Genomic DNA, 17905 nt, shown 5'->3' with positions numbered 1-17905 from the left:
GGACCAAGAATAAGGTACAGTCAGCCCACAGGCCCAAGAGGAGAGTTTTGTTTTGTTTTGTTCCCTTGTTTCAGGATTTGGTTGTCCTCAGAGAGAAAAACTAGTAAGAAGAATCCATGCATAATGAAGTTTAGCATCTGTGATCATGGAGCCTGATCAATTGTGAAATGTAATCAATCCCAATGTGCCTTGTCTGGGAAACAAATGTGTTAACTAAAGGGGGGTGGTCCGTGTATCACTGAGAGGAAAGGAACTTGGAGGATCCGTGATTTGTCAGGTGGGTTTTTTTTTTTTTTCCCCCTGTGCTGTCCAGGGCAAAGGGGCCCATCTGGCTGACAGGAACATCCGCTCTGCTTGACAGGCAGGCCCGAGAGGAGCCGGAGCATCAGGCAATCATAACTCACCGACACGAGCCATTAAGTATCAGCCTGCTCATCTCTGGCAGAGTCCTTGCTTACTACGCAGTCTTCGGATGAGAGTCATTCATTTCCCACGTGAGCAGGCCTCCCACCAATGGACATGAGGTTCTGGTTTTCTCAGAAGTTACAGTTCTCCCTGGTACTAATGAGCTAATATTCTGGCTTATTCATCAGTCTCTTGAGAGTTTGCACAGCCTGGGCGGGTCCCTGACCTCTGAGGCACCAACCAGATATAGCTGCTGCCTCTCAAAGTGGAGGACACGTTCCTGGGACCTGGTGAGCTCCTGTGCTCCCTCCGTCTTTCCTGCTCTTGATCCCCACTTTCTCTTCTTTCTCTTCATCTTTTTTTCTTCTGCTGCACCCACCTCCTCTCTTTCTCTTCCTCGGTGTCATGTCTCTGGTATGAATCATGACATAGCATTCTTGGTTAAGCTAACGGATTTTGGAGCCTGTGGGGTTTGAGTGCTGGTTCTGTCATTTAGTAGCTGTGGGCTCTTGGGCAAGTTATTTTAAGGTCTTGGTGACTCATTTGCAAAATGGGAATAATAACACTTGCCTCGTAAGGCTGATACCAGGATGAAATAAATCAGAGCAGCCCCTGGCACTGGTGGGTACTCACTCACTCAGTGTCAGTTAAGTGACAAATCCTGGGTGCCTGCCACGTGACACATTTGTGCTGAGGGTTTGTATAGATGGTTGGGAGACAGAGACCTGCCTCCAGGGCACATGTAGGAAGAATGGGGAGGAGGAGGCAGGGACATCAACAGGTCATTTCAAAGTATGCACTTACCTGATGCTGGCTCACCGTGAGGGGTGATGTCCCTTGGGGACATTTGAGTCTCAATGCTGTCTGTCTTTTCACTGCCACATGGGTCACTGCCTAGCGCCAAGAGGTACACTATATGGATCTAGGAGCCTTATGTGGGAGGGCGTTTGGGAGAGGAGTGACACCTACAAGGAGAGGCTCAGAGGGCATGGGGAATGAGGTTTGTGTCTGTTGCAGACTTTCAGAGTGCCTCTCATTGGGTGTTTGGGGCTGTTCCCCACATTCTGTACCAGTCATTTGATGAGACGTTCAGAGGTTCCTTCTTGGTTTATGGCTCCTGCAGTCCTGGTGGCCTGCAAATGGAAAGGTAGGTGTGTTGGTGAAGATGTGAATGTAGCACAATCCTGATGAATCAATGACTCCTATACTGACAGTGGTCTGATTGCTGAGGTTGGAAGTGCCCAGGAGACCTGGTGTCCTAACCAAGAATAAAGAAAGAGATAAGATTGTCTCCTTAGAGGTATGGGAAGGGATCCATAAATGTCACCGCTATTCCTTCCCAGGGGCTTTGCAACCTGTTGCCCTGAGTGTCCCACTAAGGGATTGCTATTGAAGTCTGCTCTCTGAAGACCATTGTCATATTCTACTCTTTTCTCTTTCATCAGATGCATGGATTTGGTGTCTTTGCTAATAGGTGTCACACTTCTAAGCAATTTAAAAAGTTAAATTAATTTCTTTTTGGAACAGGTGAAGAGTTGGCGTGCATTAAAGTCAAAAGGTACTGAAGAATATACAGAAAGTTTCTCCTGCTCCCTCTTTAACCACCTGGTTCCTCTCCCCAGGGCAATTAGTGTTAGCAGCTTCTTGTGAGACTGTCAGATCTTTAGATAAAAGAGACCAGGATTTATAAGATTTCTATTAATTCAACATTTCTTTATTGAGCACCAACCAGGTGCCAGGCGGTAGAGGAGAACAACAGGGAATGGTCTCAGTTCTCTGAGATCCCATGGCGCACTAGGGGCGGAGGCCAACAATTATAATCTGATTTTATTAAAGGAGAAATAGAGAGAGGAAAACAAGCCAATAATGGAGACAGAGGACCGTCTGTAACCCACCTTTTGGATTTTCCAGTCCACCACAATTGGAGCGCTGTAGAATTCATTTCTTCCCTGGTAAATGAGCTTTTGACTCTTTCTCTTAACTTAGTCTCATAGAATTGAAATCTATTTTGGATCATCTGCTAATTAAAAAAAAAAAAACCATGAGATACAGTTCATGCAACACAAAATTTACCTTTTAAAGTATACAATCTCTCATATTCTCCTACACTAAAATCATGCATTAACAAGACAATCAATTTTAGAACCTTTGCCTTACCCTAAGAGGAAACCTCATACCTCTTTATTATTACCCACAATCTCCCCATCCCCCCAGCTACTGGCAAATCTATCTCTATAGATTTGCCTATTCTGGACGTTTAAATGGATATACATGGAGTTATGTAATATGTAGCCTTTTATGTCTGACTTCTTTCATTTAGCGTCATGTTTTCAAGGTCCACCCATGTTGTAGCGTGCACAAGAGCTTTGTCTGCCTATGATGGCATAATACCCCACTGTGTGGATAGACAACATTTCGTGTATCCATTCATCAGTTGATGACATTTGGGTGGTTTCTATGTTTTGGCTATTATGAATAATGCTGTTATAATCATTCATGTACAAGTGCTTTTTTGAAAGCTTGTTTTTAATTCCTTTGGGTGTGTACCTGGGTGTGGAATTGCTGAGCCATAATGTAATTTTATATTTAACTTATTAAGGAATCACCAAATGGTTTTCCACAGCAGCCACACCATTTTACATTTTCACCAGCAGCACATAAGGGTTCTAATTTTCTCATTTTCCTGCTTTTAAAATTGGACTTTTCTCCTAGATGCTCCTTCTGGAATCATCTACTTCGCTGCTCACTCTGCTGCCTGTGGACTCACCTCAGGCCTCAGCCCCTACTTACCTGGTGGCGACCTAGACAGAATTTGTAAATCATGTTTATCTTTTTTTTTTTTTTTTTTAAAGATTTTATGTATTTATTTGACAGAGAGAAATAGATCACAAGTAGGCAGAGAGGCTGGCAGAGAGAGAGGGGGAACCAGGTTCCCCACTGAGCAGAGAGATTGATCTCAGAGCCTTGATCCCAGGACCCTGAGATCATGACCTTGATCCCAGGATCCTGAGATCGTGACCGAAGACAGAAGCTTAAACCACTGAGCCACCCAGGCACCCTTATTGTGTTTATCTTTAAACTTTACATGTGAGAGCTACAGGCCATCACACCTGTATTCATGTCTGGAGAATGGAAGAAAAGATCTTGGGAGGCAGAGAAAGAGAGGTCAGGTGTATTTGGTAGTTGTACTAAGTTCCCTTTTGACCCCAAGGCAGTAACTAATTGCTTCTTTTTTTAGTTTCCCCACTTAAGGGAGGACTGAGTGGGCTCTAGGTGAGTCCAGTGGGCTGGAGAGAGAGAACTAGGGAGCCAAGGACAGAGAGAGGGAAGCAGAAGGTCAAGGACTTTGTCCATGGTTATGCCAGGAAGATTTGGAGGCCAGGTGGTATCTAGAGGGCACAAAGGTGTCAGCAGCAAGCCAGGAACCCCAGAGCTAAAAAAAAAAAGAGGACAAAGCATGCTCCATACCAGGGGAGGACAGGTAAGCCAGGACTGACCATGCAGCCCCAGCAGAGTGCTTCACAGAGGCTGCTGGATCTTGAGCCCTGCTTGACCTAATCCCAAGCTATGGGCTGCTGGCTTTGCAGATGCAGAGGTATTGCAGATGTTGGGAAGGAAGACTTCTATTACTCCTGGCAGAGGCAGAGGGAGGGGATCTAGGGTGCTGAGGATTAGGAAGTGTGACCCTTAGGGAGGATGGTGGCCCTACTCTGCATTCCTGCAACCCCCAGTCATTCAGCCTTCAGTTGTGCTGTGTGGCTATCCAACAAAGCACTGACTGGTTGGGAAGTGGAAAACGTAGTCATTCCAGCAGCCTTGGAAGCTGGGAAGCTGGGAAGCCTCAGAAGCCACTAGATAGAGGTTGATGCCAAGGTGCAGACCTGTTCTGGCTCACCTGTACGTGCAATGGTAATTGACATACTTATGTACCAGGCACTGTTCTAGGCACTTTACATGTGTTGATCCATTTAACCCTCAGAAACCTCTGATTTGGGTGCTCTAATAATGCTAGTTTTCCAATGAGGAAAGTGAGGCACAGAGTGGTTAAGCAAGAGCTCCCCAAGACCCAGCTGGTAAACGCCAGAGCAAGGGTTTGAACATAAACCTGGACAGTCTGCTTCCAGGGTGTGTAGTTTTTTGTTTTTGTTTTTGTTTTTATTTTGTTTTGGGGGGAGAGAGAGAGAGAAAGAGAGAGAGAGGGAGAAAGAACAGGGGTGGGGAGGGGCAGGGGGAGGAGGAGAGAGAGAATTCAAGCAGGCTCCACACTCAGCATGGAGCTGGATGAAGGGCTTGATCTCACGACCCTGAGATCATGTCCTGAACCAAAATCAAGAGTCGACGCTTAATGGACTGAGGCACCCAGGTGTCCCTGGAGTGAGTAATTTTAACCACTAGGCTATGCTGCTTGTGTCTTTGAACCTTTGTTGTCTCTTTCCCCTGTCCCTTCCAAGGTCCTGAGGAACCAGGGTCCACTGTCTCCTAGATGTGGCTGAGATTGCTCCTCCTCTGCTGCCTTGGCCAACATCCCTCTCCGCCACAATTCTACAGACTCTAGATCTCTTCATCTATCTCTTCTAGCCACCGCCCCCCACCCCCCACTCCCGCCATTTTTCCTTGTCTAAGCTTATCTGATTTAGCAAAATACAAACACAAAACTGAAAAAGCAAGCAAAGAAAAATCACAAAATTCCAAAACTGGAATGCCCAGTTACTACTGTGTTTTAGAGAACCAGCGAATGATTTTGTAGTGTAATTATGTCCCAGGGGCATACTTATGTTTGGGAAATACTTGTGCTACATAATTTTTTGTTGTCTCTCTCAAGTTAAAGTATAACTAGGGGCGCCTGGGTGGCTCAGTGGGTTAAGCCTCTGCCTTTGGCTCAGGTCATGATCTCAGGTTCTGGGATTGAGCCCCGCATCGGGCTCTCTGCTCAGCAGGGAGCCTGCTTCCCACCCTCTCTCTCTCTGCCTGCCTCTCTGCCTGCTTGTGATCTCTGTCAAATAAATATATAAAATCTTTAAAAAAATTAAAGTATAACTAGCAGTTCTGTGTTTTATCTGACAAACTTACTCTGTTTTTTGGGCTTTGTGTTGGGGTCACACGTAGATGAAGAGTTGCTGTTGTGAACACTTCCTCCTCCAGATACTCCCCAGAATGTTCACTGTCTATCCATCTTATTATGATTCCTGGGGGACCCTGCCATTAGAAGATGGGTGTGGTGAAAAAGTAATGAATACTGTTTTTCTGAAAATAAATAAATTGAAAAAATTAAAAAAAAAAAAGAAGTCTCTATTAGGGACGCCTGGGTGGCTCAGTTGGTTGGGCGGCTGCCTTTGGCGGGTCATGATCCCAGCATCCTGGGATGGAGTTCTGCATTGGGCTCCTTGCTTGGCAGGGAGCCTCCTTCTCCCTCTGTCTCTGCCTGCCACTCTGCTTTCCTGTGCTTGCTCTCTCTCTCTATCTGATAAATAAATAAATAATATCTTAAAAAACCCCATATGCTTATTTAATCTTATTTCTCTATTTCTGGATTTGAAGACATAGCCTTACCAATCCCAGAGCAGATGAATGTTTATGAGCCCGTGCTTTAAAACCACACCACAGAGTTTTTGAAATTCTGAAGATGTGCTGTTTACTGATCTTCTTCCTCTCCTTCCATTATGCTTCTCTATTTGCTCCCCTTTAAGAAAGAATTTTCAGATTAGTTTTTTTCTGAATCTCCTTTTGGAAGACCCATGCCAGCTTTCCACCAAGTTCATGTTCTTCAGGTATCCTATGATCTCACATACAGATTCTATCAACATATTTGGAATAAAAGTCAGGCCCATTGCTCTTTGGTTCTTTGGCTCCTCTGTAGGCTTTTATAATAGGTCCTACATTTTGGCCAACATTTCTGCAATTTCACCCTTCAGAGCTCTTGGATGGATGCCATATAGTCAGCAGGATTTATTTACACCTAATTTTTCAATTAGGTCTAGACTGTCTCTACAACCCATGTCTTGCATGCTTCAAAAGATACTTTGAGGGGTAGAAAATTCTCTCCTGACCTTTCCCATCTGCTTGAAGTTGGCTGTCTAGTTTGGGCCTATAGTAGATCCTAGAAGAATCAAAGATGTAAAAAATATGGTCCCTGGCAACAAATAGCCTATAGTCTGGGAAGGAAGATGATAGAGTTAAAAAATCTCTCAGCGGCAAATTACAGAAAAATTAGCTAGAGGTGGATTAAACAAATGAGTTTTATTTATTTATTTTTAATAATAAGTAGTCTGAGGGCAGGTGAATCCTGATGTTGGTTTAGTTCTTCAACAATGTCCTTAGGGACCAGGCCCCATAGGTCCATTTTTAGTTATTGGTTTCTCATCTTTGTGCTCTTTGCCTCATGGCCACAAAATAGCTGCTGTGGCCCCAAGCATTATGCCCCTGCTTGAGGCTGGAACAAAAAGGAAGAGTAGGACACCACCTGTTTCTGTTTCTGTCATTGGGAAGAAGCACCTCCCACCCTACCCCTGCCACTTCTCCCAACCAAACATACGAGACTTGAGCTCATCTATCATTGGCTACAACACATGTCATATGGCCACCCAAGCAGTAAAACAGGTTAGGCTAGGAACATGAGTGTTTAGGCTTTTCAGACTCTTTGGTGGAGGTAGGCAAGTTTGGGAATGGGTGTTTGTTTAGCTAATGAATAGTATTCTCCTTGGAAGGGAAGCCATAAACATGCCAATGTCACTGACAGCCTAAGGCAGTTTCAATGCCAGAGGAGTAGCACAGATTCAGACCCAGCAAATCAGTTATTCCCCTAGCTTCTTACTTTATGTGGAGTTCAGAAGGAAGACAGTTGCTCATGAACTGAGATAGCCATGGAACTTAAGTTGCAGCAGGAAGGCTGGATGAGATTTAGACGTTGTTGGGTTGAGGACATTCTAGGTCAGAGAAATAATGGAAAGGACTAGAGACGGGGACACAACTGTTTTGAAGGGCAGTGAGCATGGAGTGTGGGATCATGTAGAGTAGAAATGTACCCAAAGGACTGATTTTGGTTAGTTTTCCCGAAGCTGCACTCTTGAGTTTTTCAGAAGCTGTAGCTTGCCTTACATGCATGGAGAAGGGTAAGCACTGTGTATGGAGAAAGTTCCCAGCAAAGTTCTCTTCAGATGCATCATGTTTCCCAACATCCTCTGCATGGGCTCTGAGCAAGCACATTTTTGATCTGCTCATGCTGAAGAGCCTCTTTGGCCCCCACTCCAGTTACTGTCCACCTGGTCCTTCTTTCTGAAGCCCACCTTCTACTTCTTATCTTTGTACTCCTTTACATCTCTGGAATGGTTCCATTGCTTTTATCTACTTTGAGATGTTGTCCTTTGTGCTCAGATGTTGGCAGTTATGTTCCCTCTCTACACTTGACCTTTTTTGGACATTAACAATCCTTCCACACTTATTGAGCTCTTGACAACTGATGACCCCAGGCTTCATGATTGAAATCTAATCCAGGCCACCATCCTTGACCCAACCCTACAACTAAACTTGGTCAAGCTATTATCCAGTCTTGTTCTTCATTCAGTAAGCATAAAGTAGTCATTGAAAGCCTTGGTTGGGAGAATCCAAGTCAGTAAAAGACATGTTAGGAAGCTCTCCATGACAGTGGCATTTAGAAGAGGTTGTGGGGAGGAGATCCAGTGGTGAGCAGACCAGTCAGGAGGCTGCTGCAGTAATTTATAAAGATTTGGACTGGGCAGGGGCAGGGCACATCCCTGATATCAGAAAAATATGAAAGGATGTGTCAGTGGCATTCGGGACATGATGATTTTGGTTTGGGAAGAGAAGAAGAAGCACAACAGGAAGCCAGTGTTTCTAGTGGGAACTGTTATTGGGAATAGCAGACAAGGAACCATTGAACCAGGTTTTGTTTGGTTCGTTTTTAAGAAGATGAATTTGGCTTTGGGCAAGCTTCGTGTGGAGTGGCAGCAGGGTTTCTAGGGGAAGACAGTGTGGGAGTTGAGAAAAGGATCCTGGTGAGAAGGAAAACTTGTAGGTGTTCACTGGGAACAGCAAGAAAGAGGGGTTAGGAAAGAGCAGGGAGAAACAAGGATGGTGGAAGGTCAGGAAGGGGAGGGGAAGTTGGAGAAGTAGTTGCAGGCAAGTAGAATATGTGAGGGTCTGAGAAACCAGAACAGGAGAGTTTCAAACCTGAGGGAATGGCCAGCCATGGCAGCCCACAAGCCTCTTCCCTCATAAGGTAGAGCATTCAAGTCCTTTTGCTGGGTCCTTATCATTTCTAATTTCAGTCCTGTCCTCATGATAATTAAGAACATTTTCCCGCTCATCAGTTTTCTCCCTTGGGGTGCTTATTTTTACAAAGATAGTTTTCCAATACATTTTAACCTTAGTTAATTCTGAGTTTCATCTGCCTGTCACAATGAGTGAGTTTCCTCATTCCCCTGATTTGAATGAATATTTCTCAGGGTTTTTTTTTTTTTTTTTTTGGTAAAACAAGGGCAGAACCTCTTATGTGGCCGAACAGCAGTGCTGTGACATTTGGTTGCCTTGTAAGGCTTTCGTTTGTTTGTTTTTGCTTCTTAAACATTTTTCCTGGACTTCCTGAGAGATGCTAGTGAACATTCTTCAGGATTCCTGTGACCTTTTTCCTTCTTTCTGTACTTAGCAGCTCATTCTTGTATTTTCCTAGTTCCTACTGAAAGCCTGAGGTGTATCTTACTATGGATTTCTTTTCTCTCTGGTTGTTGGAGTTAATTTTGTGTTACAATGTTAACAGCAGCTAACATTTGTAAAGTGCTTTACAATTTACAAAGCACCTCGCATACATTTTCTTATTGTATCTTCACAGTAATTCTGTGAAACAGTTTAGGTACAATTGTCCTTGTTTTACCAATGAGGCCTCTGAAGACTCTGACAGTAATAAAAGGGGCCCTAGTGATTAAGATCCTTGACTTACTTTCCTTCCTCCCTTCTTCCCTCCCTCTCTTCTTTCCTTCCTTCCTAATATCACATTTTTTTCCTTTAAAAAAAGAAGAAAGACAACATGATCATTTGAGGAAATTTGGAAAGTCCACAAAAAAATAAAGAAGCAGATATACATTGTTATCTACTCCACTGTCCAGGAAATGCTCCTGTCAGTACTTTGTGGTGTTTCTTTCCAGTCCCATGTCTATAGATTGGTGAAGACTTAACATGATTAAAAGTTAACCGCATCTTGATGTTTGAGCCTGACTTTTAAGTGTAACATTCTATTGTGCACATTTCCCCTTGCCATTTGACTATTTGAAAATCGATTCTAGCATGTGGATATTATAATAATCCATGTAACCATTCCCCTCTTGCAGGACCTTGGAGTTGTTTCCATTTGGGGCTTGTACGAAAACACTTGTGATGAACATATTTTATACCACAAACACCTGTCTGAACATCTGTGTTCTAAGAGTAAGGAAGGAAGGGCTGCATGAAAGAGCCTATCGCTCAACCATATTCCATAGATGTACTAGCTTTTATCCAACAAGAAGCCTATCTTACCACACCTTTGCCAGCATTATTATATTTTAAACCAATTATTAGTTTTATGGATGAAAAACAAAGTTCCATTGTTTTGTTTTACATGTCTTTGTAAATAGCTTACGAGACAGAACTTTTCCCATTTGTTATCTGTTTCCTGTTAGAGAGTCTATCGTATTTTCACTTTGTTATTGATATTTAAGGTTTTATGTGAGTTAAATGGCTCCCTAATTCTTGATGCTCCCGCAGACACCATTCATGTTGTCTTCCCCCACCATAGAATCCATGCTGAAAAGGGGATTTCAGCCTACTATTAGAGGAAAAAATAATAAACTGAATCAACTCATATAGAATGCATATGATGTATAGGTCCCCTTCTCCAAACAGCCCTCTTAGGGCCTTGTACCTGGCACATATCATGTAAAGGTAAAAGTAGGTGCAAGTATGCTATAGATACTTGTGGAATGAGTAAATTCATGTGGTTCCAAGGGATTAAATCAGATTAGGATGAGGATGGAAAGGGAGAACTCAGTTGCTCAAGGACGGGATGAGCTACAAGCAGTGATGAGATGTCCAGGTAGGGACATCCTGGTCTAAGAGGGACTCTAGTACCATTTCAGGGACTGGAATAGATCATTCCATTGGCCCAGAGGTTTCCTCTCTGCCCATTAATGTAGTTTGAGACATTATACAAAATGTCTTGGTACCTTTGTTCTAGGTCACAAATGGCAAACAGATTTCATCCCATGTGCCAGTTCCTATGGGCTGGTCGTGGTTGCCTGTAGGGCTGGTCGAGTAATATTATGCTGCTGTACTGGGTTCTGCAGAGCAGAACACTGTGATTTAGCAATAATGTCTTCCATGGGGCCTGGAGCAGGAAGGTTCATGTCTGTGTCATCTTTGTCTTTTATTTTTTTTTTAAGACTTTATTTATTTACTTGTGAGAGAGAAAGAGAATGAGAAGGGGGAGGATCAGAGGGAGAAGCAGACATCCTGCCGAGCAGGGAGCCCAATGTGGGACTTGATCCTGGGACTCCAGGATCATGACCTGAGCCTTAACCAACTGAGCCACCCAGGTGCCCATGTGCCATTTTTGCCTTAAGGAATCCCTCCAACCCTGTCTCCGGATCCTGCTTACTCATCTTGATGTTCTTGGAGATTTCCCATTTTGAATCAAGTTATTCTCTCCTCACTTGTTAGATTTGATAGTTGAAAATCACTCTTGCTCTCTCAGTTCCTGACTGGCTCTAGCTCTTGGGAGTCCCCTTAGGGAAGAGCTTGCATGGGACTGCATTTTGGATGTGGATGATTTTTTTTTTTAAAGCAGATTTATTGAGGTATAATTGACATATCATCATATCATAAAAACTCATTATTTAAACTGTATAATTCAGTGGTTTCAAAATATATTCATGGAGTTGTGCAACCATCACCATAATCAATTTGTTTTTAGATTTTTTAAAATTTATCTATTTGACAGAGAGAGATCACAAGTGGGCAGAGAGAGAGGAGGAAGCAGGCTCCCTGCTGAGAAGAGAGCCCGATGCGGGGCTCGATCCCAGAACCCTGAAATCATGACCTGAGCCGAAGGCAGGGGCTTAATCCACTGAGCCACCCAGGTGCCCCACCATAATCAATTTTATAACATTTCCATCACTCTAAAAAGAAGTCACCCTCCCTTCCCAAACCATCCCCTTCTCTAGCCCTAACAACAGTAATCTGCTTTCTGTTTCTATAGATTGGTCTGTTCTGGACATTTCATATAAATGGAACCATACAGTATGTGCTTGTGACTAGCTTCTTTCACCTGGCATAATGTTTCCAAGGTTTATCCATGCCATGTTGTAGCGTGGGTGAGTACTTCCTTATTATTTATTAGTGCCGAATCATATTCTGTAGTATGGACAGATCACATTTTATCTATCAGTTCATCAGTTGATGGTCATTTGGGCTGTTTCCACCTTTCAGCTTTTGAGGGTAATGTTAGCATGAACATTCATTACAAGTTTTTGTTCAGGAGTGTATTTTCATTCCTTCTGAGTAGGTAATCCTGTGCTTAACCTTTTCAAAAGCTACCAGACTGTTATCCTAAAGTTGCTGTGTCATTTAACATTTTCATCAGCATTTCCTGAGGGTTCTATTTTCTCCACATCTTCTCCAAGACTTATTTGTCAGTCCTTTTGACTATAGTTACCCTAGTGGGTGTAAAGTGGTATCTCATTGTGGTTTTGATTTGTATTTCCCTGATGACTAATGATATTGGGTATGTTTTCATCATCTTATTTGTTATTTATGTATTTTTATTTTTTTAAGAAATGTCTGCTCAGATTCTTTGCCGAATTTTTAATTGGGTTCTTTGTCTTTTTATAATTGCATTATTAGGGTTCTTGATATATATCTTGGATGTAAATCTCATCAGATAGATGATTTGCAAAATTTTTCTCCCCTTCCATGGGCTATCTTTTCATTTTTTTTTTTTTTAAATTTCAGTATCTTTTCATTTTCTTGATGGTGTCCCTCGAGGTACAAAAAATTTCTGATGGTATCCAGTTTATATATTTTTTGTTGCTTTTGGTGCCATGTAAGAGTGAATTTGAGTGAATTTTGGTGCGAGTAGGAATCCAAATTCATACTTTGCATGTGGATAAACAGTTGCCCAGCATCATTTAGTGAAAGATTATTATTTCTCCATTGAATTATCTCAGAACCTTTGTTGAAAATTGATCGACTATATATATGAGGGAACTCATAATTTTATTCCATTGGTCTATATGTCAGACATGGGTGACATTTAAATTTACTCCCACATTCGGGGATTCTGGAAATTTATGCAGACTCCTACTATATGAAGTTAGAGAATTTGTTCTTCGATCTCTCTACAAAGTTCAATCCGCCACACTTTGATGAAGTTTGCAGCAGGCAGACTGATGTTTACTTAATAAAGCTTTGGAATGCCTTTGTTTGCAAGCTCTGCAACAGAACGACTCAAGGTGACTTGAGAAATATGGAAACTTAATTGTTTCTTATAATAAAAAAATCCAGAGGCTGGTGGCTCTAGGATTAGTTCATTTAGCAGCTCAGTGTTGATAGTACTGTGCTCAGTATATCTACAGTTCTCTTGTTCTTTTCCTCATGCAAGTTGGTGGCTGTATGTACAAGCATCAGAGTCTCCTATAACTGTACCCAAGGCAAGAAGGAAGGGAGGTTTTTATTTTCACAGATTCCTCTGTTCTATTAAGAAAGAAAATCTTCCAGGGGGTCAGGCTTCTACCCTGTGTGACCAAGACTGAGCCACACAGTCAATTCTAACCACAGTAAGGTAGGGAAAGTGAATCCCAACTCTTAGAAATTAAGCAAAGAGGGCAAAGGGGGGGAATGGATGGAAATGACAACTACCAATGTCTACCTTCTGATTTGGCAGTAGTTGAAGGGGTTGGGAGGCATGTGTGTGTGGGGGGGTGAGGGCAGGGTGGGGTGGAGGGGGCAGGATAGGAGAGATTCCACTGGGTTGAGAACTGGAGCCATCAGTTCTCCCTCCTTACATCAATGATATAAACATTTGGATTGAAAAGTCTGGAAATATATGCGGAAAAGTGAGATGGCAGGCAAGAGAACTTGGAAAGAACACCAAATCTGGGAAGTCCAGAGACAGGGGTCAAAGAGGTAGAAAAGAGTCAAGACTGAAAGCTGAGCAAGAACTAATGAGACTCAGAGCAATTCCTTAGAACCCCACCTGGCATGGAGGTTGGTTTCTGTAAGCTGGCAGGCACAGGATGTTAGTGGTTGGGTCTGGTGGGAAGACTCAGGAGCAAGGTCACCATTTGTGCTGAGCACTCTGTCAGACAACACAAAGATGTCTAGGGCCGTCTCCTGCCTTCAGGAACTTTTAATCTCATCATTTCTCCAGTGAACAACCTTGCCAGCTGTGAAAAAGGAGAGGCCATTCCTGTCTTACACAGGCTGGTTCTCAGGGTAGCAAGAGTTCATGTCCTGCCTCAAAATTATAAGCCAGGGAAGCTCAGCTCCCCTGGTACCAGTTCTTAACCCCAGGCCACTACTTTTTAGGTAATGCCCATGACTAACATTTATCGAACACTTACTCTTTGTATAATTTTAATCACTTTTTATTACTAAAGTTTTTCTTTTCTTTTTTTTTTTTCTTAAGATTTTACTTTTATTTATTTGACAAAGAGAGACACAATGAGAAAGGGAACACAAGCTGGGGGAGTGGGAGAGGGAGAAGCAGGTTCCCTGCTGAGCAAGGAGCCCAATGTAGGGCTCCATCTCAGGACCCTGAGATTATGACCTGAGCCCAAAGCAGATGCTTAACCAATGAGCCACCCAGGCACACTTATTACTAAAGCTTTCTATCACTCAATGGAGCAGATAGTTTGTTATCATCCTCATTTTATACATGAGAAAACTGAGTCTCTGAGAGGTCAGTCAACTTTCTTAAGGTCATACACAAGGTCAGGTATTTCATTTCAGGCAGTCTGATGCCAATGCAAAGGGGAGGGCAGCACTGCCTCCTAGGAGTCAACACCTTTCTGTGGAAGAGATTCTTGTGTATCCAAGAACAGGGAGGGTTGATGCTGGAGAGATGTGCTGATCCTATGCTGTGCGGTCCTTGCCTCTCGGCGCCTGTTTCCTCATGTGTGAAATGAGATGATCATCTGATATTCTCTAGGTCCCTTCTGGCCTGGAGGTCTGTGAGCAGTCCTTTAGAAGGCAGGGCAGCCATGGCTGATGCTTGGATGAAGTTAAACTCCTTCTAGCTCTTAAATCTTAGCTGCACCGAATCCTCATAGTCACAGTGACAAAGAGCCTCCAGTAAAACCCCCAATCATCTCAAATACTGTTGACAGGAACAAGGAGGATTCCCATGGGAGGACCAGGCTCCGGGGTGGGGGTGTGTGTGTGTGTGATAGAACTGGAAACAATATGTGTCTCTCACGATTCCTTTTCCTTAGGAAGAGGCAGATGTTGCAAGCAGATCAGTTCATTATAACTGTATTTACTGCATTGATTTCCATTGCTTTGATAAGGAAACTTTCCAGCAGGAGAGGCAAGTTGCCTTGGACCTATAAATCTTGCTAGCACAGCCCTGGTCTTCTCAGGACAGAGCAGCCAGTGTGTTGGTTTCTTCTCCTATGAAGAGGTAGCTCTGATTTGTAGAATGGAAAAGAAGGGCTCAGGGCCCTGTAGTGGGAGGTTCCAGTCCTGGAGTCTTGGTCTTGGGAACCTCCACAGGTGAGGATCTCAGCTTCCCAATCTGTGGATGCAAAATGCTATCGCTAGCAACATGTTGAACCACTAACCTTGAACAAGATACTTAACCTCTGTGGAGTAGGTTTCTTCATCTGTGAAATGAGGATAATACGAGTACTTATAGAATTACTGTGATGAGTAAATGAGTTATTCTATATAAAGCAACTGGTTCATGGTAAGGCACTATAGAAATGTTGGTTCCAAACATGTTTCCTTGGTGAGCCTCAAAGCTTCCTGAGGGCAGGGATCTTGACTACCTGATATAACACCACAACCACAGTGTAGGCTGAAGTGCAGGTTTATAATAGAGCGTCACATATATTTGTTGAATAAATGAAGAATGAATGAGAGTGCTTTGCAAACTGGTAAGTGCAACTTAAGAGAGTTGCAGAATTATTATCTATGGTAGTTCCTGGTTTCTCGGGATTATCGGGTAGCTCAGAAACGAGGATACAGAACATTCTGGGTCTGGTTCATTGGTCTGATGCTTCCTGTTAACTCCTTTCAAGGTCTTGGGGACCAAGCACTGTTATTAGTCAGGGTCTTGAAGGCATAGGTCAGTTGAGAGGGAGGAGGCAATGGCTCAGTATTATAGACTCAGTGTATACCTTTGGCCAAAAAACTCCTTTGTTTGTGAAAGCAGGCATTGGCAATGCGAAATCTCCCCATTTGTCAAGTTGGTCTTTACGCAGCATAAAGAGTTTTGCAGGCAGTGTTTCCCACCTGCTTCTGGAAGCAGAATGACAAGGTTGAGGGGGCTGAGGCTCGTTGAAGGTCCAAAGCTGAGACTCAAACCCAGGTCTCCTGACATCAGTCCAGGGACCCTCCTGATTATCACACTGGTGTTCCTTGTAGAGGAGGGGCTGGCTAGAGTTCTGCCTCTTATAAGATGTGTGTGTGTGTGTCCTCGGACAAGTAACCTTTCTCTCTACAAAATGAGAACAGCAGAAAAACCTACCTCTCAGGATTGTAGCAAGAATTATATGAGGTAGTGTGGGAAAAGAGCTTAAGTCAGAACTTGACATGAAGAACATAATCAAGCTTTTGCCCCCCCCGCCCCACTAGCCCGTAGTGCCGTCTGTCATGTGCTAACAGTATGGAGAGAGATGGTGCACAAAGGGAAGGGTGGGGCAATCCTCGCCTTCCCTTAGCAAATATTTAATTGAGGGCCTCCTATGTACTAGGCATGACACCAGGCACCCGGGAGACAGTGGTGACCAAATGGCGCTGACATAGGTCCAGTGGGACTTAAAATCCAGCAAGAAAGGCAATCATTAATGGAATATCCACAGACAAAACAAGGCCTGCCCTCTCCTTGAGGCATATAAAAGACAGTATTTATAATACATACACAATTCTGGGGAAATGATGCCTAAGCTAAGATCTGAAGGATGTGGCAGGAATCAGAGGATTAAGAGCCTCGTTTCAGCCTCTTTAGGCTTGAGATATCTTGAAAGGTGTGCATGGTGAGCCAGACAGCCAGCTGGCTCTGTGATAGCAGAGCTCAGCAGAGGGGCGGTGATGAAGGTGGAGATGTGGGGTCTGTCATCACACGGGTGGGATTCAACCCATGTAAAATGAGTAAAGAGCTCCAAGAAAGAGGTTGAGACCAAAGATACATGAGACCTGGTTCCTCCCGCTTTGGGGAGCTTGGAGTGCGGTTGAATGGGGGAGCGAGTTTCCACATTTGGAAAGTGGCTGGAGGCAGGTTGTCAGGAATGTAAACCCAGAGAGTGAAGAGACAGGTGGAAACCAGTTAGTTGAGGAAGGATGGAGAAGGATTTATCCTGCTAACTGGGGTTCATCAGGAGGAGAGACTGGGTGAGGCTATCACTGCAGAATGCACCCAAGATTTCTCTGTTGCCCCAGCAACAACCCCCAACAGGCTCTCCAGCACTGGCAAGAATTGATGGTGGCCAAGGAGTCAGCACCAGAGGCAGAGGGCAGTGTGAAAGCCTAGTGCCCTTGTGTGTATAGGTGCATGTACATGTGCATGTGTGAGTGTGTATGTGTACATGTGTTTATGAGCATCTTATCTACATAAAACAAACAAGTTTTTAAAACCTCACTTTGAAACTTCTGATGTCTAAATAGTTTGAACTGTGTGTTAATGCCATGAAAGCGCAAAGCGCCCTCAATTTGAGAATGCTAATATCTCCTGCAGGTACTGTTTTGGTTAAATACATTTTTCCCCCTCGTGCTAAGTATGTTAATTTTTGGAAGTCTCTTATGCCTGGTTCAGATGTTTGTTTTTAGGTCACTGCTGGAGTTACCTGACTTAATGACAAAATGTATTTGCAAAACAATTCCTGAGGAGCCATGGCTTTTATTGGCATTAGGCAAGATTTCTTGTGGTCTTTCTTTCATTCCTTTATTCATCACTCATAATTTAAGCACTGATATGGGGGGAAGGAGAAGTTCTAGGAAAGCTGGAAGGAAAAGGCTCAAGTGAGAGGGTCTGAGATACAGTGATGAAAGGGCTACAGCCTAGGAAAGAAAGAACAGAGAAGGGTACATGTCAATCACATATACCTAGAAGAGAGTACTATGTTGGGTTAAGTGCCACAGTGGTAGGTAAGAAATGAGATGCTTTCAGCTACAAATAACTAAGAGTGGAATAAACAAGGAGCTTTAATTTAACAAGAGGCTGAAAGAAGGCCATCATTTGTGTTATTTCCATCTAGTTCATCCAGGATTGTGGTTTATTCCGTCCTCTTGCTCAGAC

The 17905-nt window shown here is 43.4% G+C and overlaps 1 long non-coding RNA gene across 1 annotated transcript in view; it reads left to right on the top strand.

Moving 5' to 3' along the window:
* The first annotated feature begins 626 nt into the window (after nt 1-626).
* LOC131833186 (uncharacterized) overlaps nt 627-17905 on the top strand; it is a 36602-nt gene continuing 19323 nt past the window's right edge. The window contains exon 1 of the long non-coding RNA XR_009354352.1: nt 627-695. This is a non-coding gene — a long non-coding RNA (uncharacterized LOC131833186). The remainder of the gene's footprint in view (nt 696-17905) is intronic.

Source organism: Mustela lutreola, chromosome 6 (genome assembly GCF_030435805.1).
Source record: "Mustela lutreola isolate mMusLut2 chromosome 6, mMusLut2.pri, whole genome shotgun sequence".
Lineage (NCBI taxonomy): Eukaryota > Metazoa > Chordata > Mammalia > Carnivora > Mustelidae > Mustela > Mustela lutreola.
The sequence above is the reverse complement of the archived record's forward strand: the minus strand, read 5'-3'. Positions and strand labels throughout refer to the sequence as shown.